Source organism: Chlorocebus sabaeus, chromosome 4 (assembly GCF_047675955.1).
Source record: "Chlorocebus sabaeus isolate Y175 chromosome 4, mChlSab1.0.hap1, whole genome shotgun sequence".
Lineage (NCBI taxonomy): Eukaryota > Metazoa > Chordata > Mammalia > Primates > Cercopithecidae > Chlorocebus > Chlorocebus sabaeus.
The window spans coordinates 92,655,230-92,679,505 of record NC_132907.1 but is presented as its reverse complement, the minus strand read 5'-3'; the positions used below and the strand labels follow the sequence as shown (position 1 = coordinate 92,679,505).

Here is a 24,276-nt window from a genome sequence, read left to right as displayed (position 1 = left end):
TCTGTCGCCCAGGCTGGAGTGCAGTGGTGCGATCTCCACTCACTGCAAGCTCCGCCTCCCAGGTTCACGCCATTCTCCTGCCTCAGCCTCCCGAGTAGCTGGGACTACAGGCGCCCGCACTGTGCCCCGCTAATTTTTGTATTTTTAGTAGAGATGGGGTTTCACCATGTTAGCCAGGGTGGTCTCGATCTCCTGACCTCGTGATCCGCCCGTCTCGTCCTCCCAAAGTGCTGGGATTACAGGCGTGAGCCACCGTGCCCAGCCGGGCCACCATATTTCAAAAAAAAAATTGACTTTTTTTTTTTAATATAAAAATGTAAAACCTCTAAAGGCCATACCAGCAGATATTACATTAAAGAACAGGGTCAGGAATGAAAGAGCTGCAAACTGTTTTACTGAAAGCCAAGTAACCCACACCCTTTGAAAAGCTGCCGAAAAACACCTGTGGGCATCAGACACGACACCCAAGGCTCACGTGCTGACTTCAGGTTGCGTGTGCGTCTCTCTCTCCCGTACTCTGTCACATACTCACACACACTAAGAGAAACTCCGTTCCACAGATCTGAGAAAGAAACTGGCTAAAATTTTCAAAATGTAGGTCTTTAAGAAAATACCACAGACTAACAGACGCCTGTCAGCAGCTGAGAGAGGTGGCTGTGCACGTGTGCCTGCACACGAAGGTGAGGGTGAGCAGTGCTGGAACTCACAGAAGCAACCCTGGCCCATGTGCCCACTCAGACAATGCTGGTGGTAAATCACATGGACCTTCGCGGATCTCCAGAGTCATCGACCGAGACACCACATCTCTAGACGCCAGGTCCTTCGCCACAGGGGCGTATCGCTCCATAAACCTTTCGCCTTGACTGTTAATGAGAATGCCTCCCTCTCCACGATATCTTTCCGTAATGAGACAACCGGCACCATATATGCCTGCAAAAAACCACAAACATTTATAACCTAACAATTGCTAGGTCTCTATTTCAAATGCATTATTTTTTTCAAGATATTTTTTGGGGGAGAGAGGAAAAAGATATGCAGAAGGCATTATATGCAAAACTGAATAGAAAGAATAGTTAAGACACAGTAGAAAGTCTGGATAACAAAAAGCACTGACAAGGCTGACAGCTGCAGCAGAGGTTGGGGCAGAGCAGTGTCCCCAGCGAGGAGAAAGGCCAGCCCACAGACCTCTGGCCGATACTCTGATTACAGCCCAGTGTACGCTGGATGCCTCAAATTTTGTTTTAATTTTTGAACATTCTTTTGCACTATGATACTGTGGTGACTAGTTAAGAAAACGAGCTTGGATAATTCATATCTAAATTACCCAAACAGTGGCAAGGACAGTAATAATGATTATTTTAGTTAATATTCACACTGCACTTGCTGGGGCAGTTCTAGCTGCTTTCCACATGTTAACTCATTTAAGTCTTACAACAACTCCGGGTAGTACTACCCACTTTCTCATTGACAGCAAATTACCGCTTGGTAACATCCAGTCATGCAGCTGAGGACACAGCTCAGACCCAAACCTGGGCAGTCCGGCGGTCTGTGCTCCAAACAGCGGCTCTGTGACTCCTCAAGGCGATGAGAAACAGGGCATGCCTAGCTCTCGAATTTTAACAAAGGAGATCAAAAACCCGAAACTAAACGTATTTCAAAAGCTACAATTTTTATTAGTATACAAAAAGGGCAATCTTGCTTTTAAAACGAGAATGTGATTCTTGCATCTCACCTGTCTTTTGATTTTCTAAGTTTCAATGCTCTTTTTTCTGTGGATTACTTCTCACATATTGAAGACAAAGCATGAGAAGTGGAGCTCTAAGCAAATTACAGAGGGAATTCAGGGGCTCAGTGACATTTTATTGATTAAAAAAAGTAATAAAAAAATACAACAGGCCGGGTGCAGTGGCTCATGGCTATAATCCCAGCACTCTGAGGGGCCGAGGCAGGAGGATCGCCTAAGCCCTGGAGTTTGAGACCAGCCTGGGCAAAACGGTGACACCCCGTCTCTACCAAAAACAAAACAACCCTCAAAAATTAGCCGGGCATGGTAACGTATGCCTGTAGTCCCAGCCGTTTGGGACGCTGAGGTGGAAGGATCCTTTGAGCCTGGGAGACAAAGGCTGCAGTGAGCCAAGACTGCTCCACTGCACCCCAGCCTGGGCAATAGAGCAAGACCCCGTCTCTAAACAAATTAAAAAAAAAAACAAAAAAAACCTACAACAAATTCATTTCTTATTTTCATCCCTTCCAGGGATCAGAAAGCTGACACTGACAGAGAAAGAGAAGGCACAGGTCTGGTTCTTTAGCACCACTTCAGGGGTCTCCATTGTCCACAGGTCAGAAAAGCAACCCAGAGAAGTCCAGGACGAGTCACCTCAAACAAGAGGTAGATGTGTGTGTCTCTCTCTCTCTGACTCATTCTGAAGAACCTCCCCCCAACTCAAGACTTCAACTGTCATTTCTGTGTTAATGTCTCCAAATTGCACATTTGTAAGCTCAACCGTCAGACGTCTCCGAGATGAGCGCATCTTCCCCACAACAAGCTCCCTCAGTGGTCGTGTGGGCTGAGCCCCAATGTCCGAACGTCACACGAGGTTCTGTCACGGCTGTGCCCTAACTTTACACCCCATTATCGCGGAAGCTCCATGTTCTCCTACAAAGCCGAAATCTGCCTGTGCTGCTTCTGGGTTCCACGGCATTCTCCCGGCTCTCAGAATGCTCCCTCAGTAAACCCTGATGGAGACCCTGCCACGCGCTGGGCGTGGGCCACCCCAGCGAATGAGAAGACCTGCCTGCCCGAGGAGCTGACAACCTCGTTGTGAAGAGGGACACTGAACAATCCCTGCTTAACTTTTTTTTTTTTGAGACAGAGTCTTACTCTGTTGCCCAGGCTGGAGTGTAGGGGTGCGATCTCGGCTCACTGCAACCTCTGCCTCCCAGATTCAAGTACTCCTCTTGCCTTGGCCTCCCAAGTAGCTGGGATTACAGGTACATGCCACCACGCCATGCTGATTTTTGTATTTTCAGTAGAGATGAGGTTTCACCATGTTGGCTGGGCTGGTCTTGAACTCCTGACCTCAGGTGATCTGCCTGCCTTGGCCTCCCAAAGTGCTGGGATTACAGGCGTGAGCCACCGCGCCTGGCCTCAATCCCTGCTTTACTGCTGGCACAAGTATCACCAAGGCAGGGTTTAGGGCTCTTCAGAAATGCATAAAACGCTGGCCCAAACTGCCTTAGGGGAAGGGAAGTGTGGGAAAAGTCTCCTTAAGGAAACGACATTGAAGTTAGGACCTGAGAGCTGAGAAAGCTGATCTTCAAAACCACGTTACCACATAAACCTATGGAGGAGCGATGAGTAGTTGCCTACAACTTACAAGTAGAGCTTACAAGACACACATGAGCTGAACGCCTGCCAGGCAAGGTGTCCTGCCCCACCTGTGGGGTGGAACTGAACAAACTCTAGGTCCTGGCAAGGAAGGTCTGCCCTGGTGATCATGGCCATGCTGTCACCGGTGCTGGTGTGGGCAGAAGTAGGTGCACCCGTAACCTCTGGAAACAACAGACAGCAGTGACTGCACACAGCGGCCCACGTCCGGACCTCTTGTTTGGTGAGATCACAGAATGGACACAGCAGCCCCCGGGCACCATCTTCTCAGTGCTGTCTGTGTGCACACAACCCTCTACTCATACACACCCCACACACATCACTGGGGGCCATACCAGTGGAGCTGCTACCCTATGCAGGTAGGATAGAAGCCTGGGATCAGAGAACGGACTTCCATTTGTATTTTATTTATTTATTTTGAGATAGAGTCTAACTCTGTCGCCCAGGCTGGAGTACAGTGGCACGATCTCGGCTCACAGCAACTTCCGGCTCCCAGGTTCAAGTGACTTTTCCGCCTCAGCCTCTCGGGTAGCTGGGATTACAGGTGTGCACCACCATGCTCAGTTAATTTTTGTATTTTTAGTAGAGATTGGGTTTCGCCATGTTGGCCAGGCTGGTCTTGAACTCCTGACCTCAGGTGATCCTCCCACTTCGGCCTCCCAAAGTGCTGGGATTACAGGCATGAGCCACTGCGTGCCTGGCCCTATTTGTATTTTAGCTTTGTGCTGTTCAAAAGATTTCCCCAATAAGCATATGCTACTTTTATAATGAAAATTTTAAAATTTTTATGGATTTTGCTTTTTTTCCCCCAGATTTACTGAGGTATGATTGATGAATTAAAATAAAAAACAAAAGTGCATATATTTAAGGTGTACAATGTGATGATTTGATATATTTTGTGAACTGATGATACAATCAAGTTAATACACATCCATCACCTCATACAATTATCGTTTTTTTGGAGATATAGACGCTTAAGGTCTACTCTGTTCGCAAATTTCAAGTTATAATATTAACTCTAGCTACCATGTCGTATAATATTAACTATAGCTCCCATGCTGTACAATGTTAACCCTAGCCACCGTGCTGTATAATATTCACTATAGCCACCATGCTGTATAATATTCACTCTAGCCACCGTGCTGTATAATGTTAACTCTAGCCACCGTGCTGTATAATGTTAACTCTAGCCACCGTGCTGTATAATATTCACCATAGCCATCGTGCTGTATAATATTCACTATAGCCATCGTGCTGTATAATATTCACTATAGCCACCGTGCTGTATAATATTCACTATAGCCACCGTGCTGTATAATGTTAACTGTAGCCACCATGCTGTATAATATTCACTGTAGCCACCGTGCTGTATAATATTCACTATAGCCACCATGCTGTATAATGTTAACTGTAGCCACCGTGCTGTATAATATTCACTGTAGCCACCGTGCTGTATAATGTTAACTGTAGCCACCGTGCTGTATAATATTCACTATAGCCACCGTGCTGTATAATATTCACTATAGCCACCGTGCTGTATAATATTCACTATAGCCACCATGCTGTATAATATTCACTGTAGCCACCGTGCTGTATAATGTTAACTGTAGCCACCGTGCTGTATAATATTCACTATAGCCACCGTGCTGTATAATGTTAACTGTAGCCACCGTGCTGTATAATATTCACTGTAGCCACCGTGCTGTATAATGTTAACTCTAGCCACCGTGCTGTATAATATTCACTATAGCCACCATGCTGTATAATGTTAACTCTAACCACCGTGCTGTATAACATTCACTATAGTCGCCGGGCGCGGTGGCGCACGCCTGTAATCCCAGCACTTTGGGAGGCCGAGATGGGCGGATCACGAGGTCAGGAGATCAAGACCATCCTGACTAACACGGTGAAACCCCGTCTCTACTAAAAATACAAAAATTAGCCGGGCGCGGTGGCGGGCGTCTGTAGTCCCAGCCACACGGGAGGCTGAGGCTGGAGAATGGCGTGAACCCGGGAGGCGGAGCTTGCAGTGAGTGGAGATTGCGCCACCGCACTCCAGCCTGGGCGACAGAGCGAGACTCCGTCTCAAAAAAAAAAACCATTCACTATAGTCACCGTGCTGTATGTTAACTGTAGCCACCGTACTGTATAATATTCACTATAACCACTGTACTGTATAATATTCACTATAGCCACCGTGCTGTATAATATTCACTATAGCCACCGTGCTGTATAATGTTAACTCTAGCCACCGTGCTGTATAATATTCACTCTAGCCACTGTGCTGTATAATATTCACTATAGCCACCGTGCTGTATAATATTCACTATAGCCACCGTGCTGTATAATGTTAACTCTAACCACCGTGCTGTATGTTAACTGTAGCCACCGTACTGTATAATATTCACTATAGCCACCGTACTATATAATATTCACTATAGCCACCGTGCTGTATAATGTTAACTCTAGCCACCGTGCTGTGTAATATTCACTATAGCCACCGTGCTGTATAATATTCATTATAGCCACCGTGCTGTATAACATTCACTATAGCCACCATGCTGTATAATGTTAACTGTAGCCACCGTACTGTATAATATTCACTATAGCCACCATGTTGTATATTAGACCTTCTGAACCTCACCTGGTAACGAGAAGTCATACCTTTCATCAGCATCGCTGCAGTCTGCATTCCCCCAGCCCCTGGCAACCACTGTCCTACTCTGTTTCTATGAGTTTTGACTTTTTTAGATTCCACATAGAAGTGACATGCGGTATCTGTCATTCTGTGCCTGGCTTGTTTTACTTAACGTAATGACTTTGGGTTCATCCCTCTTGTCACAAATGACGAGATTCCCTTCGTTTTCATAGCTGAGTAATATTCAGCTGCGTATACACACATTTTCCTTAAACATCAACACATATTTAGGTTTTTTCCACATCTTGGGAACTGTGAACAACGCTGCAATGAACATGGGGGTCCAGGCGTCTCTTTGAGCTTCTGATTTCATGCCCTTTGAATATACACCCAGAAATGGGGTTGCTGGAGCACATGGTAGTCCTGTGAATTCTGAGGAACCTCCAGAGTTTTCCACAATAGTTGTACTAATTTACATTCCCCCCAACAGCACACAGGGTTCCCTTTTCTCCACATCCTCACCAACACTTGCTCTCTTTTGTCCTCTTGGTAACAGCCATTCTACCTGGAGTGAGATGAGATGATGTCTCATTGGGGTTTTAATTTGCATTTCTCTGGTGCTTAGTGATGTTGAGCATTTTTTCATACATCAATTGGCCATTTGTCTTCTCTGGAAAAATGTCTATTCAAGTCCTTTGCCCATTTTTAGTAGGGTTGTTTTTTAGTAGGGTTTAGTAGGTTGTTTTTCAGTAGGGTTGTTTTTTTGCTATTTTAGGTAGAAAGATAATATTAGATATATGGTTTGGAAAATATTTTTTCCTAACCTGTAGTTTTGCTGATTTTTTCCTTCACTATACTGACACTTTTTACTTTGAAAATGGTTAAAGTAACTGACAGTGTATAAAATTAAAGTTACTTATTTTCGTTATGTGGAGAAGAAGGACTTACCCATCCCAGGAATCAGTATTAACACAGTACCCACTAAAACAAGAGGGATTTTGCCAGAAACCCCCATGGGACTCTTCGGGCCGCAGTTTCCGCATCTAAAATCGGGAGAGGTAAGCTGTGACCCTGATGGCAGCCACCCCCGTCTACTGAGGACCATGCTTTCTCACCGCCTGAGGCAGGTGCTCCCGTCCTTACCCTTCACAGGGGAGCAACCACGGCTGGGAGAGGCCATCACCCTCACAAGGTTATATCAAGGCCTGTGTCTGAACCGTTATTCTACAATGCCTCCATTTTCATTAAAATAAAGAAACTCTAAATGACAGTTATTCATTTGTATAAATGAAATAAAGTAGAAATTAGAGTCCTACCCTGTGGCGACAACAGTGTTCTTTGCTCTTATGCGATGGACGGACCCGTCCTCTATGCACAGTGCGATGACACCACGGCACTCCCCATCCTCCATCAGGAGATCCAAGGCAAAATACTCCACAAAATAGCTGGTGTCATATCGCAGAGACTAAAAGAAAGGAAAACAAAGGGCAGGAAGTGTTAAGCCAACCTGTAAGGTTTTAAGGTGGTATTTGCTCATGTGAATAGGTGAAAGAACCTGATCCAAATGGACCAGGTAAATCCAAGGAGATCAGCAACAGAGTCAAGGACGCTGTCAGCGCCCGAGAGGCGTTCCACACCGAGCAGCACAGACAAGGCAGGTGCGCTAGAGAACGCAGCAGCAACAGCTCCTACTTTGGTGACATGTTTCCTATTTCTACACAACCCGAAGAGGCACTCCACACTGTCCGGTGGCCACAGGCAGCTCCGCTCAGAGTTTGGTGCCAGAGTGAGGTCCACAGACCATGGGGTCACAGCCCAGGGGGGAGCTGCTGGCAACACACAACCACTAAATTAATTAAAATAAATCAAACGTTCAGCTCTTCAGCTACACCTGCCACATTAGCAACAGCCACATGTGGCTGGCAGCTCCCAACGCGGACGGTTGCAGACAAGCAGATTCCAGCACTGCAGAAAGGTAGGCACTGGACAGCGCTGCCCGCCTGGACCTGCTGTTCCCTCAGCCAGTGCGAGTTGCCCTCGTAAGCCTGGGCCAGTTCCCCACATGACAGCTCCTGCTCCAGACGGAGCTGCTTTCTCCTCCCACCACACACTCGTCCATGCACTCAGCCACAGAGAAGGCACTGGTGTTCTAACAACTTGCAAATTAATGGTCTGTCCCCATTCATCAGAAAACAACAAAGTTCAGAATACTGAATGCTCTGAATCAATACTGTTCAGAATATTATTTGGTCATGCCAAAGTTGACCTTGATTACCCAGTAACTATTGTCACCTCAAGTCTTTGTCCAGTGATAACAATTAATATTAAAACAATCCATGGCTGGGGGTGGTGGCTCATGCCTCTAATCCCCGCACTTTGGGAGGCTGAGGCGGGTGGACTGCCTGAGCTCAGGAGTTCGGGACCAGCCTGGGCAACATGGGAAACCCTGTCTCTACTAAAATACAAAAAATTAGCCAGGCATGGTGGCGTGCACCTGTAGTCCCAGCTACTCAGGAGGCTGAGGCAGGAGAATCGCTTGAACCTAGGTGGCTGAGGTTGCAGTGAGCAGAGATTGCGCCATTGCACTCCAGCCTGCGTGACAAGAGTGAGACTCCGTCTCAAAAACAAAGCAAAACAAAACAAAACAAACAAACAAAACCAACCCATTCAGGAACTCAGAGGTGGTAAAACAGCCTTAAAATACTTCTTTTTCTTTTTTTGAGACAGGTCTCCTGTTGCCCAGGCTGGAGTGCAGTGGTATGAACATGGCTCACTGTTTCAAGTGATCCTGGTCTCAAGTGATCCTCCTGCCTCAGCCTCCTGAGTAACTGGGATTACAAGCATGTACCACCATGCCCAGCTAATTTTTAAACTTTCTGTAGAGACAGGGTCTCTCTATATTGTCCAGGCTGGTCTCAAACCTCTGGTCTCAAGTGATCCTCCTGCCGTGGCCTCCTAAAGTGCTGGGATTACAGATGTGAGCCACTGTGCCTGGCCTGCTTGCTCTGTTCTAATATTTTGAGCATCACATATCCCAAGTTAAAAACCTAGCATATAAGATTATCAATTCAACTTTCCAAAATAGATAAAGAAATAACATATTGCCTTAGGGACAGCTTCTCACAGCACATGCCTGGTCCTTTCACATCAACAGTCGCTGCATGTCCTACACCGTTGTTCTCTGTTGCTTTTTACATAATCTCTGGCGGACTCACTGGGCACGCTAACCCATTCCCCGCTGTCACCATAAGCCCCAGCACTACATGTCCTGTCTCAGCTGGACCGGGGGCGGCCTTACCCTTCCATATAAGGTGTGCAATAGTGAGGGGCCAGTCTGATCAGCCACATAGCAGCACCGATGGGCCTGCCCGCCCTTTCCAAACTTGAGGCTCTGTCCACCAAATGCACGCTGATAAATCTTCCCATCTTCAGTTCTGCTAAATGGCATGCCGTAATTTTCCAGCTGTGAAAGATAAAAACAAACAAAAACCTTATTACCTTAAAGGAGTCAAGATATTCATAGCTCATCTACACTGAACAACTTTAACACAAATCTGCAAACCCAAAGTAACCTATTTTATGAAAATGTCAACACTTCATCAAAGAGAAGTCTTCTTGTTACGTGTAATGCACAGTTCGTGATGGAAAAAGACTCCTCTTGTGAGCTTTGCTCATCACCATTCTTTCGGCCGGCCACATCTGCCTCAATTGCTTACATTCTTTCCAGTACTCTTTTTGGCTAGAAACAGGCCACGAGGGCGCCCAGAGCCCCCTGCCCATCACCTCGACCACGGCGGCGGGAGCCTGCTCTGTCATGTAGTGGATGGCATCCTGGTCCCCCAGTCAGTCGGAGCCCTTCATAGTGTCATAGAAATGCCACCTCCAGTTGTCCTCCTCCATGTTCCCCAGAGCAGCGTTGATTCCTCCCTGGAAACACCAACCACTCCTTACAAGCCACAAACAGGAGCCCCAGCTTTGTCTTCCAGGTCCAAATCCACCCACTGGGGGATTCAGAGAAAGCCAACTCCTCACGCAGTGACTCCCAGTGAGGGCTGACCTCAGCAGAGGAGCAGCGAGGCCCGACAGATTCCGGGTCACGACCCTCCCCCGACTCGCCCGGTGATTCAATCCCTTAGCCTCAGTCTCCTCAGCTGTGTAGTGGAGACAGAGGGAACTCCAGGAAGGGCTGACTGGAGCAGTGAGTGAAAGGCTACCTGTAATATGCTTATTACCTAACATATCTGGCACAGAAAAGGTACTCAACAAATCCTTCCAGATAATGTTATTAACAAATCTTCCCAATGGCATTTACGGGCATGTGTTAAAGACCAGAAGTGCCTCCTGCCAAGTAATAAACTCCACACTCAGAGTCGCACTCCCCTGTACCCCTGCTTCCTTTGGCTGTGTGTGCCCACCACCGTCTTATTCCTCAGAGAGTTCCAGAAGACAGCAGTACAGGGACAAATAAAACCCTTGCCCTTTCCTTCCCTACCCTAAATTCTGATTCTTCCTCTTTAGATGATCTCCTTTTCTTAAGGTGTTGGGGCGGTGGGGGTGGCTGGGGAGGGTAGTAGGCGAGAAGGTCAAAGAAAACCCAAGTGTGACTGGAGTCCCAACTAGGAGTGACAACAAGGCTCCAGCCCTTCCAAGTCTCCAGGGAAGAGGCTCCAGGGAAAGACCGCTGAGAGGGTGAGCTGAGTGAGCAAGGCATAGCAAGAGGCCATGTGGCTGGAGCATGGGGAGGAGGCAGGAGGCTGCCCAGGTAGAAAGCGCAAGGCTGGGCGGGACCTGCGCAGAGTGGAGCACGGTGGGGCACCTTTCTCTTACCTGCACTGCAACAGTGTGTGACCTGGTAGGAAACAGCTTTGTAACACATGTGGTATTAAACCCTGCCTCAGAAAGGCCAAATGCAGCTCGCAAGCCTGCCCCTCCAGCGCCTACCACCACTGCATCAAATTCATGATCCGCTACTGGATACTGAGCAGAAATCTGGAAAAGAAAAATGCACCTGTCAATCACGTGCTCCACTATGCCAAACACGAAGACTCTTGTTACAGTGAAGGAGCCTGACAAAGACAAAAGGAGCAAATGCTAGGCACACAGGGCCTCCATCCTGTCCTGGGGCTGAGCCCTGAACAGTGCAGGGAGAAGTGGGCACATTCGCACGTGGAGAAGGGACTGACAATCAGATTCTATGAATGGTAGAGGGGATCTGTCCCATGGGATCAGACTGAGGACCACAACTCTACTTCAGGGCCATGCCTATGCTTATGCCTGAGAAGGTGCCAAGGAGTATTCAGTCGCTATTGTGAGCTTACGAGAAAAGAACTTCTCAGCAAGTTTCAGTTTTCCAACAGAGAGAGAACAGGTACACTAAATACCAAGGAACCCACACCTGAGTGGCCCCACAGTCCTAATTTCAGTAGGAATTTTATCATCTAACACAGCAGATACTGTTCATTTTATTTTATTGCTTTACTTGATCTAAATTTAAATCTAGTTTATAGACACATAAGAGATATAAGTAAAAATGTTAACATCTATGTTTGTGTTTGTACTTGCAATTGATTATTATAACACTGAAAATAATTTCAGCATGCGTTGGATACCTATGAGGAATTTTTCTCTTATGTCTATGACTCATATGAAAAGAAACTGGTACAGATCCTTACCCCCAAGCCAAAAAAATCATTTATAATGGAACAAAAAGCATGAACTTACGGAATCTGAAACTTTATCAGATGCCCTCTTGTTCCCATCAATAGTGAAGTGAAAACCTCAGGTTCCTGTTTGCAACACTGTTGGCCACTGGTGACACAGAAGACACAGATGCAGAGGGTTAGTGTCCTGAAGGAACAGATGCTATGGGGGACAGTAATTTAAACTTCCCCTTGCAAACTGTTCCCCTTCTTATGTACCCAGGTGCTCCTGTGCATCCAGGGAGCTCAGCTGAGACTCTCTACTTAACCCTGAAGGGCAGCCCAAGGGGCGAGGAAGGACTGAGCCCCCAGTCCTCCTTTCCACCCCAACTCGGCACTCTAGAAAACCAGGATGAAGCCTGTTTCCAAACAGGATACTCACTGACTCAGATACCACATGAAAAAGGCACACTTCCTCTGTAAAGTCTTAATTTATGCTACTTAGTGGAGAAGGGGAAGACATCTATATCGTATTACTGTATGTGGTATTTTGCAAATAATGAAGCATTTTAACTGGCTCCATCATAGCCCTTTCCACATTACAGTTCCAGTCGTCCATGAGAGCTTGCGGTCAGTCCAAAAGGCACTGGACACTGAATCAGGAGATCTGTATTCTGGAGCAGTAAAAGCTGACAGCCCAGAGGGACGAGGTGTCATCCCTTCATCACACAGGAGGATGTTGGATGCACACTCTCCCCTGCCTGGCTGCTCCTGGCTTTTTCCTGGCCAATGTCTACAATTTGACACATCTTGCTGCCTAAATTTTCCATCTTAGAAACCTGGTTTTAGTGTTTAGTTTTTAGCGGCTGTGTGTGAGAGGTGACACTGTCCATACACTAAGGTTGGCCAGTCATTTAGAGGATACATTTTCCATTCTGCTGGGTGCATTTTAGAAGACCACTGAATAGTCTCAGAAATATCATAAAGAATAGTTTTAGGGGCTGGGCGCGATGGCTCATGCCTGTAATCCCAGCATTTTGGGAGGCCAAGGTGGGTGGATCACCTGAAGTCAGGAGTTCAAGACCAGTCTGGCCAACATGGCGAAACCCCATCTGTACTAAAAATTAGGCAGGCATGGTGGCAGGCACTTGTAATCCCAGCTACTTGGGAGGCTGAGGCAGGAGAATCGCTTGAACCCAGGAGGCAGAGGTTGCAGTGAGCCTAGACTCTGCCACTGCACTCCAGCCTGGGCGACAGAGCGAGACAACGTCTCCAAAAAAAAAAAAAAAAAAAAAAAAGAAAAGAAAAAAAGCTTTAGGAAATAAATACACTCAGCAATCAGAAGAGGGGATGTGAGAGAGGTCTTCAAGTATTTAGAAATATTTGCAATTCAGAAATTACTTATTATGTGGAATAAAAAATTATTCTCCATTTCTCCAATTTCTAGTCTCTGTTTTTATTGACATAAGCTAATTCAGTTTTTTCTTTTTTCAGAAAATAAATGAGAAAGAACAAATATTCTTCTACCTTAACATAATTTTTGTCATGGTAAAATCATATTTTAAGAAATAAGTCTTTGAAATAATTTTAATACAAATGTTCTTGAAACTTTTGTAAACTGCCCTATTAACACAGGTAACAGCACCAATAACAACAGTGTATTACACCAAATGTAAGTAGAAACAGTGAGATCACTAAATGTTGATTTGTTCTTTCTAGGATGCTGACGTGGAATACCCACTGCCCACCCCCGCCACACACACACAGAGCCAGCTTAAAAGGGGCAGCTCCCATAACACAACCGTGAACAAATTATCAAGCCATCCCTTTGGGGACAAGGACACTCACCCTCTACGTCTAAATCTAATCTGGGGCAGAGTTTTGAATTTGAAAGCCCAACTTTAAGCCAATTTCAGTCTTTAGATAAAACTGAAAACTAGTTTTGACACAAGACTAGTCTTGTGTGCCAATTATTAATTTTTTTAGGAGAAACTATCAAACATTTCCTCTAAGAAAAAAATTGGCAACATATAAAAGGAATATTAGACTTTGTTTAACAATATAGAATTTCAGATGACTGAATTAGGAGGTGGAGGGGGGAAAGTAAGAAGTGCAGAGACATTAATCCCGAAATCTACCAAAGTGAGGGGTCCTCATCTAATCAAATGCAACTATAAATCATGAGCAAGAAACTAATCTGCACGTACAACCCATACAATCACAAAAGCAGTCAGCGAAGAACCTAAACACGCATGACCGTATCAGGAAGAAGCGGAAGTAGGGTAGTTTAAGTGAACTAAATCCCCTCTCCAGGCAAGAAGTCTAAAACTGATAAAAATGCACCTGCACAACCTGCATATCCACTAAAGAAACAGAGGTCTTACAAACACCAGAAGTCAATATCAGAAACAGGAATTGCTTTCATGGAAAATGAACTGGGGGCGGTGGTATACTCACGGATTCTTTTACAACTATGTGTAATTATTCTCACTAGAATTTTAGTGTTTATTATTTTAAAAACAGGGATACTTAAAATACAATTCACACATGGCTACTGTGCACAGGCTGTGAGCCCTGGTTCACAAGAGCACCACCAAAGGTTTCAAACATTACCCACAGAATCCCCACTAACCCCACAGAAAGACGGAACCTCAGAGAGGATTCAAGTAGGCCGGCTGCCTCTGGATCCTGGACTTGGTCCCTATCTAAAGACCCTTGGGAAAAATCTCTGAGACTCCCAACTAATATTAATATCCAGGTTTCATATCAAAACCAAGTCACAATTTTTCAAATAAATCAGGAAAAACATCATGAAGAATGCAGAATGGAATGCCGTTGTTGTTACAATTATCCCAAGAAGCAAAGCAAATGTTTACTACTATAATGGCCTAAATAATGTATTTCTAGAACACCATTAAACATATGCAGAACAAACCATTCAAAGAAATGAAATCAATTTGTCTTAGAACAATATATTTGATGTTCATGCTCACGGATTTGAAAAACTTCACCTGAAGTAACCAGTTAACCCAGTAACTATTTAAGTTTCTTGGTTTTACTTTTCCTCTGATTAAACTGCTTTGGAACAGTTTGCAAGCTGTGTCAGTGCACCAGGCCATAAAAAGAAACCAAAAACTAAGTCTGATAAGCTCGTCACTTGAAAGCAGCTGTAAATACAGAATGATCAATACACCACAGAACTGGCCAAAATAAGATTTAAAAATTCTCTCTGGACTTCACTAAAATTATCCTCAGCATCTATTTTCCAAACACATTTCTCAGTTGGTTATCATTAATTTCTTTTTTTCTGCTAATTTGATTATGTTGTTACTTTGTAAACTCCAATTCTTCAGGAAAAAAAAAACCTATCTGAAATGCGGATAAATATACTGCTTGCAGGCAGAATTTCTGTAGGAAACGCTAACTTCAAGATAAAAAGACTTTTACAAAACCCAAGACTAAATTTTGGTTCAATTTTGCTATCTTGCCATCTTGTCTGAGGTGCCTCCGCCGCTGGCGGGGTCTTAGGCTGCAGAAGGAACACTGGGCACCATCTGGGTTGACAGCAAAGGCACCAGCCCTAGCTTTTCTCCAATCACAAGCTAACGTTTCCCCTAAAATGCCCCAATGACCATGGGCTTTACTTCCTGCCTGTGGACGCCCTCCAAGCAGCTCTTAAAAGCCCAAGAAGCGGCAGGGATCTCTGCTCAGTCAGCACCAGCCACAGCAACACACTAGAACGTTTACCTGCTTTCTGATGCGACAGGATGGCTGTATGACTAATCTTCACATTTAATTCAACGAGGTTTTTAATAACTATTTCAAAAAGGAGAAAACTGCACAATTACAGGCATAATTTAAATCAATATTGCTGAATGCCTTGGTTCCTATTGACGTTTTTACTCTGCAATTTAAAATTACTTCGTAATTAAGGAGGTGGGTGGGTAAGTTCATTCAAAAGAACCAAGCAACGAAACCTATCCAGTTCAGCTTGATGAACTAAAACCCTAGAAGGCCGATTCTGAAGATGCAATCGTGGAGGGCACATTCAGACAAACTCAGAGAGTGAGGGCTCAGGGAAGTATAACCCTGACCGTCATCCTGGACTAAGCCGAGCCCGGCCCCGCGAGGCACTCAGCGCACAGGCAAGCACCGGTCCCGCGTCCTCGCCCGGTCAGTGCGCTGAGCTCTCCCTCTGATTTTTAAAAACGGGCACAGCTGCTTTTAAACACTGGCACATTTTCAGTGGCACAAGGGCCACCAAACACGACCCAAACTTGACACCCTTAACTTACAAGGTCGCGAAGTGGACACGCACAGATTTGCGCTTTTCTGGAAAGCGGAACTGCAAGCCTAAGCTCGGGCGCGCAGCGCTTCCCACCGGACGCCCACGCGGCCTAGCCCGGCCACTCCTCGCACCCATCCGGGTGGTTTCACCCGCCCCGCCCGCCCCACCCACGGGCTGCGGGCAGCCCCTCGGGACAACCCGCACAGAGGGCGGCAGAGGCCCAGCCCAGCCAGGAAGGCCACGGGCCGCTATCCGCCGGGTGACCTTGGGCAGAGACGACTCCTCCCCGAGTCCACCCGCCAGGCACTGAGGCGAGGAGCCACCTCAGCCCGCGGGGTCCCCGGACCCAGGCCCGGACCAAGGCGGCAGAGGCGACGACCAGCAAGCCCGCGGGGTCGTGACCTTCACCGGGACGCGGACTACCTGCTAAGGACCGAGCTCCCCGGTCCCCCGAGTCCGCCCCGCGGCTCCCCCTCGCACCGGCCCAGGGCTCTCCCAGCCCCTTCCCGATCCCGGGACCGGGGGCGCGGGGCCGCGGGGACCCGGCGCCCGCTCCGCTCGCATCCGCTGGGGACCGTCCCGCTCCTACCGCCGCCTCGGCCCCCTCCTGTCCCGCCCCGGTCCGCGGTACGGACTGACCGCCTTGGCCAGCGCCAGGCGCCGAGTGCTCAGCAGCCGCGACAGCCTCCTGACCCCCGACATGACTGTTGACGCCGCCACGCAGTCCCGCCAGTCCCTGCGCAGACTACGCCTGCGCACCACGCCGGGGTCGCGCTAGGGGGATATCGCGCCTGCGCACCACGCCGGGGTCGAGCGGGGCGGTAGTGGGGGACATCGCGCCTGCGCACTACGTCACGCCCGGGCGGGGGGGCTGAGTGGGGGCGCCGCGCCTGCGCAAAGCGCACCCGCGGACGGAGGCGTTGCGAGGGACGCGGGGGTCCTGGGCTTCCCGAGCGAGGTAGAGCGGGCCCTATTTCGGGGAGGTGTTGGGCACTAACATTTTTAAAGCGCCATGGGTGGTTCTGCGGGATCGCCCAGACAGAGGGGGCCTGAACGTCCAGACCACAGGGAATGGGGTCGGAGGGGCTGCGCTCGTCCGCGGAGGTGGGCGGGAGCGACCCGGGGCCTCCGGCCTCTACTGAGCGGGAGTGACCCTCGGTCTCCGGCCTCCGAGGGGCGGGAGCGATCCTCAGCCATGTCCCTAGCTTCTGGCTTCCGGCTAATTTTTAATTTTTTTGTAGTGGCGGGATCTTGCTGTGTTGCCCGGGCTGGTCTCGAACTCTTGGCCTCAAGCGATCCTCCCTCCTCGGCCTCCCCAAGTGCGGGGATTAGGGGCGGAGCCACCGCGCAGGGCCGTGGTCAGCTTTTAAAGGTGCGTAGATCCCTTTGGCTTATACGCCTTTCTGCTAGCTTACCCTGATTTTGCTTCAGGTTCAGAGAGCATTTTAATATTTCTAGTATGTCTTTTTGTAAGATATCTGAAATCTTTTTGTGGAATGAAGTGGCATGAAAAATAAACCAATAATCATTAGTAATTTTGTTTCCTGTCTTTTCACTTTAAATTATTAAAATCTTTCTCTTATGCGAGATGTTTAACAATGTTATTTTAGTAAATTTGCAATGGTTCAGTCCCATTTTATTGATATTTGGGTTGTTTCCCATTTTTACTCTTAATAAATAACACCGTACAAAACATATTTGTGACCGTAACTTCATCTTTAGGATTATTTTCTTGGATGTATGCCCCAGACGTGGCCTTTATTGGCTTGCAGGGAATGGACATAGTACCTCCTAGACTTTTTTTTTAGTTATGCAGTTTTGGTGCTGGGTTAGTTATCTATCTAATTTTGTTTTGTTTTGTCTGAAATGGAGTTTCACTCTTGTTGCCCAGGCTGGAGTGCAATGGTGCGATCTCAGCTTACTGCAACCTCCGCCTCCAGGGTTCAAGAGATTTTCCCGCAGACAGCCAAGATCACACCACTGCCCTCCAGTCTGGGCAACAGAGCAAGACTCCGTCTAAAAAAAAAAAAAAAAAAAAAGAGAAAGATTCTCCCGCCTCAGCCTCCCAAGTAGCTAGGACTACAGGCCACCACCACCACGCCCAGCTAATTTTTGTATTTTTAGTAGAGACGGGTTTCACCATATTGGCCAGGCTGGTTTCAAACTCCTGACCTCAAGTGATCCACCTGCCTCAGCCTCCCAAAGTGCTGCGATTACAGGCGTGACCCACCGCGCCTGGCCTTAATTTTTTAATTCTATAATTACCACAAACCCCTTAGTATTAAGCTCCGAGACATATTTTTGTCATACCTTTATTGCTTATCATAATTTTCTATCTTTAGATGTTAAGTATTTGTTGAAAATTCCATGAAAAGTTTTCAGAAATTGGATTGGATTTCTTGTTTATTATACATCCCTTGACTATTTTGTAATCGTGTGTATTTGTGGAGGTCACATGTAAACAAATTTAAAGTGACTCTACTTTGTGAAAACGTGCAACCTCGTGTAGGTACTCAGTAAATTAGTAAATTCTTATTAACGTTAGCCCCCCAGCCTTGCTATAGAGGGTGCATGCTGAGCCCGAAGCAGAGAGCTCTGTCATCTCTGCATTCATCACCACCACACCAGGAGGCCTGAGAAGCTTCTAGCACTGTTTGCACCTTCCCCACCACATCACCCCTCCCTGCCTTCCTCACAGTCTTCCTTCTGATCAGAAGACCCTTTCCTTCTTTCTCTGCCTGTCAGAATGCTGCTCACTCTTCAAACCCTAGCTCATATGAAAGTGTCTGGTGTGAGCCCACTTTTTTCAAATTGATTCTGTATCTTTGATACAACTGTATGAGGGTTCTCCAGAGAAACAACCAATAGAGGGGAGAGATGTAAGAAATTGGTTTAAAGGTTCAAATGCTAATCTCATCCAAAAACTCCCTTAGAGACACACCCAGAAATAATGCTTAACCATGTATCTGAGCACCTCCTGGTACGTCAAGTTGACATACAAAATCAACCATCGCAGCAGCCATACATTTAAACATATTTGTACTAGAGAACTTACCTGATTCTACCTGCACTTCAGATGCTTAAGACATGTCTGTTTTCTCCACTTTCCCCAACCAGATTGTGAGTCACTTTCACCTAAGTTCTTGGTTTGTTTGTTTGTTTGTTTTTGAGACGGAGTCTCGTTCTGTCGCCAGGCTGGAGTGCAGTGGTGTGACCTTGGCTCACTGCAACCTCCACCTCCCGGGTTCAAGCGATTCTCCTGCCTCAGCCTCCCGAGTAGCTGGGACTACAGGTGTGTGCCACCACGCCCGACCCTGGTCTTGTTTTTTCCTTCTTTGAATCCCGTAGGGCCTCAGTGCTGTGCAGCACATAGTTAAAACTGAAAAACATTTCTTGAATAAAACTAGTTAACGTTTTTATTCTTTACTTCAAGGTATATCTCCATGAATAACCTAAATGATCCCCCAAACTGGAATATCCGGCCTAATTCCAGGGCGGATGGTGGTGATGGAAGCAGATGGAATTATGCCCTGTTGGGTCCAAAGCTGGGACTGGCTGCTTTTCGTAAGTCATGGTTTTCTTAAAATTCATGTTTTCCAGGCTGAAAGTGTGGAGCCCCGGTGAGGGAGGCAGCATGATGTGGGAGCCTGAAGGCCGTGACTTTGGGACCTGTCAGGGACAGCCGAGTTTTATCCCATGCAGTGAACCGTGGGCAAATCACTTAACCTCTGAACCTCAGTTTTCCTGTTCACAGGAGATGGAGAATCATGCTTAACCTCAGCACATTGCGAGGATTAAGTCAGCCAATGCGTTTCGAAGCATTTTGTGTGGGGTGGGTTTTAATAACTAAGTTCCCTCTCAAGGCTTTGCAGCTCTCAAGTCAGGGGGGCGGTTCCTTGTTTCAGGTGCTTTCATAAGGACTGATGGGGGAAAAGAATAGGTGTAAAGGAAACCAGTGGGCTGGGTGTGGTGGCTCACATCTGTAATCCCAGCACTCTGCGAGGCCCAGGTGGGCAGATCGCATGACCAGCATGAGTAACACAGCAAAACCCCGTCTCTACAAAAAGTAGAAAAATTAGCCAGTCGTGGCCATGCACACCTGTAGTCCCAGCTCCTCAGGAGGCTGAGGTGGGGAGATCAGTGGAGCTGGGAGGTCGAGGCTGCAGTGAATGGAGATGGCACTACTTGCCCTCCAGCCTGGGCAACAGGGTTTAAAAAAAAAAAAAGAAAACCAGTTTTGGAAAACCAGTGATGTTTAATGTTTAGGAAATCAATCTTTGGGAGACTTCATCCAGGAAATCTCTGCTTGGCCTGGCCAGAAATTCTCTCTAGTTTAGATTGACTTGGCATCACGTTGGGGACCTGTCAGTCACATGCAGACTTATATCCCCACCACACAATCAATTCACTGATGCAGAGGAGTGCGTTTTGTGTTTCTTCAGGTTCCATGGTTCTGGGCTGGCACTTAGGAACATGAGAGACTGAGTAATTGAATGGAAGAAAGGCAAAACTGCCCTCTAGCTGTAGTGATACATTTTACATAGAGGCTTTTTATCTGCTTCTGTTGGGGTCCCCGTGTTTCCTAAACAAAGGAATGAACACACAAGACAACACAAGACAAGACAAACATGGCGGCCGCCTCGAATGGCGGGCTCTGCTTTATTTTATACAGTTTGTGGAATGTTGCCAAGTTACAAGACACATTGTTGTTTTTCTGACCTTTCCCTGACTTTCTGGATTTTCAAGATGTTTACACATAAACAAGCCCCCAGGGTCTGCTGTTTGCAGCTGGCTCCTTTGTCCTCCCTGTTTACAGGGAAGGAACGCCCTGCTTCGTTTGCAAGAGCAGGACAGCACGTAGTCCTCTACATGCTTCCGTGTCTCAGGTTAGAAGTTTTGCTATAGAGGAAGAGGAGGCTGGTAAGAGCAGGTGGTTTTTATGACTCAGTGATCTGCACAGTGCTTGCTTCTTGGTGAAAGACAGGGCAGGTCCACATCCAATGCTAAGGGGCTGCCATGTGAAAAGCTCACTTGCCTGCAGGCTTGGAAAAAAACCCACAACACTTGGAGAGGCTACTGTTGCCTGTGGCTAGGGTGAGTGGATTAGAAAGTTAAAAATTACTCTTACTAATGTAATAATTAATTGGCTTTGAGGCTGGGAGAGGCCCTGAAGTGACTCATTTTCCATTTGTTTTTCAGACCCATCTCTAGCTTTTATAGCCTTTCATGATAACTTTCACTTTTGAAATTCTTACCTCCCCTTCTTGGACTTTTGAAATGATGCTTTCTGTCCCTGAAAAGGGTTGAAGAATATTTTATTTTTTCTTTTTGGTTTTTTGCTGAGGTAGTGTGGTGAGAGATAATTGTTAACTTGGCATTCTTGTAATGATTCTCCAAAGGTGTGTTATGATGTGTTTGAGGTTCTGTTGCACACAGGAGCATTAACCAGCCCCTAGTGTAGTCTAGAAGAAGAGGCAGACGTATGAATACTTTGTAAGCGCCATTGATTGATTTATTGATGAGAAGCCAGTTTTGTCGTGATCACTTATTTCATTTACTAGATTTTTTTTGTTTGTTTGTTTGTTTTGAGATGGAGCCTTGTTCTGTCGCCAGGTTGGAGTGCAGTGGCGCAATCTCGGCTCACTGCAACCTCCGACTCCCTGGTTCAAGTGATTCTCCTGCGTCAGCCTCCTGAGTAGCTGGGATTACAGGCACCCACCACCACGCCTGGCTATTTTTTGTATTTTTAGTAGAGATGGGTTTTCACCATGTTGGCCAGGATTGTCTTCATCTCCTGACCTCGTGATCTGCCCACCTCAGCCTCCCAAAGTGCTGGGATTACAGGTGTGAGCCACTGTGCCCAGGCCATTTACTAGATTTTTACTTAACATAACATAGAAATGTGTGTAATTGTGCTTGCCTGAAAGAGCAGTCCCTGGAGAAATTCTTACCCTGAGTAGCTCCCCTAGGAGACTATTCAGTATTTCAGCGCTCCAGTGGGCTTCTCTCTCTTCACACCTCCTCTGTCATTCTGCTTTCCCCCCTTTTCTCTCAGTCTTCCTGATTCCCCTTTCCCCATCTCTCTCCTCTCGGTCTTCCTGATTCCCCTTTCCCCATCTCTCTCTCTGTGCTTTTCCCATCTCTCCATGCTTTCTCCCCTCTAGCGTTCCTGTACCTCCCGTTTCCTCTCCTGACCTAGAAAACACATAGTCTTAGAGCTGAAAGGGACTGGTTGAGTTCACTGCTCACTGAGAGAAATGAATCTGAGACAGGTCTCAGATTTTTTTAGAAAGTTCATTTTGCCAGTTTAAGGATGCGCCCATGATGCCTCCACAGGAGGTCCTGACAACACGGGCCCAAGGTGGTCGGGGCCCAGCTTGCTTTTACACACTTTAGGGAGGCATGAGACATCGATCAATATGTGTAAGATGTACATTGGTTCAGTCAGCCCAGAAAGGTGAGACAACTTGAAGAGAAGGTCAGACAGGGGACTTCCAGGTCATAGGCAGGTAAGAGACAAACGGTTTCATTCTTTTGAGTTGCCGGTTACCCTCTCCTGATGAGGCACTCAGATACGCATTTCTCTCGGTGAGCAGACGGGTGACTTTGGACAGAATGGGAGGCGGGTTTGCCCTCAGCAGCCCCAGCTTGACTTTTCCCTTTAGCTTAGTGATTTTGGGTCCCCAAGGTTGATTTTCCTTTCACAACATCTAACATGTTTTTCTATGAGCATTAGTTATTCATTGTGTATTTTATTGCACAAATACGGCACAGATTTTTTTTAAATCATCAACTCAGACACTTTACCACACACGGGCTCCTCAGGGAACTCAGGGAATCCTCACAAGACTAAAACACCCACATGGACGGAAGGTGAGGGAAGAAGCCCCAGGCCGCCCTGGGAAACCTCGAGACACATTGCTGTGGTTCCTGTGAGGCAGAACTGAACCTGGGATTCCATATTAAAGAGGAGTGAAGGGGGCCGCACCTCCCAGCAAAGGAAACCTTCCAGAAATCAAGTGGGGCGGGGATGGAAACACGACTCCCCTGAACACCTGCATCCCAAGCCTGCCTGCCCCTGGAGCTGCAGCTCCCACCCGGCTACGGGGGATGGAGACACAGCACGACTCTCCTGAACACCTGCCTGCCCCTGGAGCTGCAGCTCCCATACCAGCTACCGTCTGGGCATGGGGGTGCACACCTGTAATCCCCACTCTTTGGGAGACTGAGGCAGGACGATTGCTTGAGCCCAGGAATTCCAGACCAGGCCTGGGCAACACAGGGAGACCCTGTCTCTTAAAAGAAACAAGCAAAAACCCGGCTACCTGTACAGCTGGGGAGACCCTGGACCCAAAGGAATGATGCAGACCCTCACATTAAGGCTACACATGGACCCACAAAACAAACAAAAATTACAGAAACATCAAGGAAGTTGGTTACTCTGTGTGGGCTTGAGCAGGAAAAACAATCAGCTATAGACCACCCTCCCAAGGACTTCAAACACACTGTCAGGTAGCTCCACGTCACAAATATCTAGCACTTTTCAATAAAAACATGTTCTTAAAACTGAAGACTATCATATGAAATATTTGAATACGGCTGGCTGTGGTGGCTCAAGCCTGTAATCCCAGCACTTTGGGAAGCCGAGGCAGGCGGATCACAAGGTCAGGATTTCGAGACCAGCCTGGCCAATATGGTGAAACCCAATCTCTACTAAAAATACAAAAATTAGCCGGGAGTGGTGGCAGACGCCTGTAGTCCCAGCTACTCAGGAGGCTGAGGCAGGAGAATTGTTTGAACGCGGGAGGCGGAGGTTGTAGTGAGCTGAGATCAGGCCACTGCACCCCAGCCTGGGAGACAGAGCGAGACTCCATCTCAAAAAAAAAATTTTTTTTTTGAATAAATAAAGGATGGAATCACAAAAATAAATAAGCAATGTCTATCAGAAACACCCAGATGTGAAAGTAACTAATAATTTAGAAATTTTAAATATATGTCATCTTTAGAATTAGAAACTGAAAGGACAGGTTAAACAAACAGTACATTAACAATAATCAGAATAAAGAATAAAGCAAACAGACACGGAGAGACATGAAAAGGTACAGAGACGGGGGGAGAGGGATGAAAGGGCCTACGCTCATCTAAGTGGAATTCCAGAAGGGAGGAAAGTGATACAGACCCACAGACAAAGGAAACACAGCGGGTACCCAAGCGGGTCGGATACAAAGAAGCCCAGGCGTGTCCATCTGCTGATATTTACATATGATCGACCTGACAGTCACTGGATTAAAGGGAGTCCACGTGCCTGAAAACAACAGGAGTT

The 24,276-nt window shown here is 46.9% G+C and overlaps 1 long non-coding RNA gene and 1 pseudogene across 1 annotated transcript; one reads left to right on the top strand and one right to left on the bottom strand.

Annotated features, from left to right (window-relative positions):
• Positions 1-16,687, bottom strand: part of LOC140711533 (succinate dehydrogenase [ubiquinone] flavoprotein subunit, mitochondrial-like) — a 44,059-nt pseudogene extending 27,372 nt beyond the window's left edge.
• Positions 16,688-16,785: 98 nt separating this feature from the next.
• LOC140711534 (uncharacterized) lies at positions 16,786-24,076 on the top strand. Its single transcript, XR_012092827.1, has 3 exons — positions 16,786-16,911; positions 17,195-17,325; positions 19,554-24,076. It is a non-coding gene; the product is annotated as an uncharacterized lncRNA (long non-coding RNA).
• Positions 24,077-24,276: the final 200 nt, after the last annotated feature.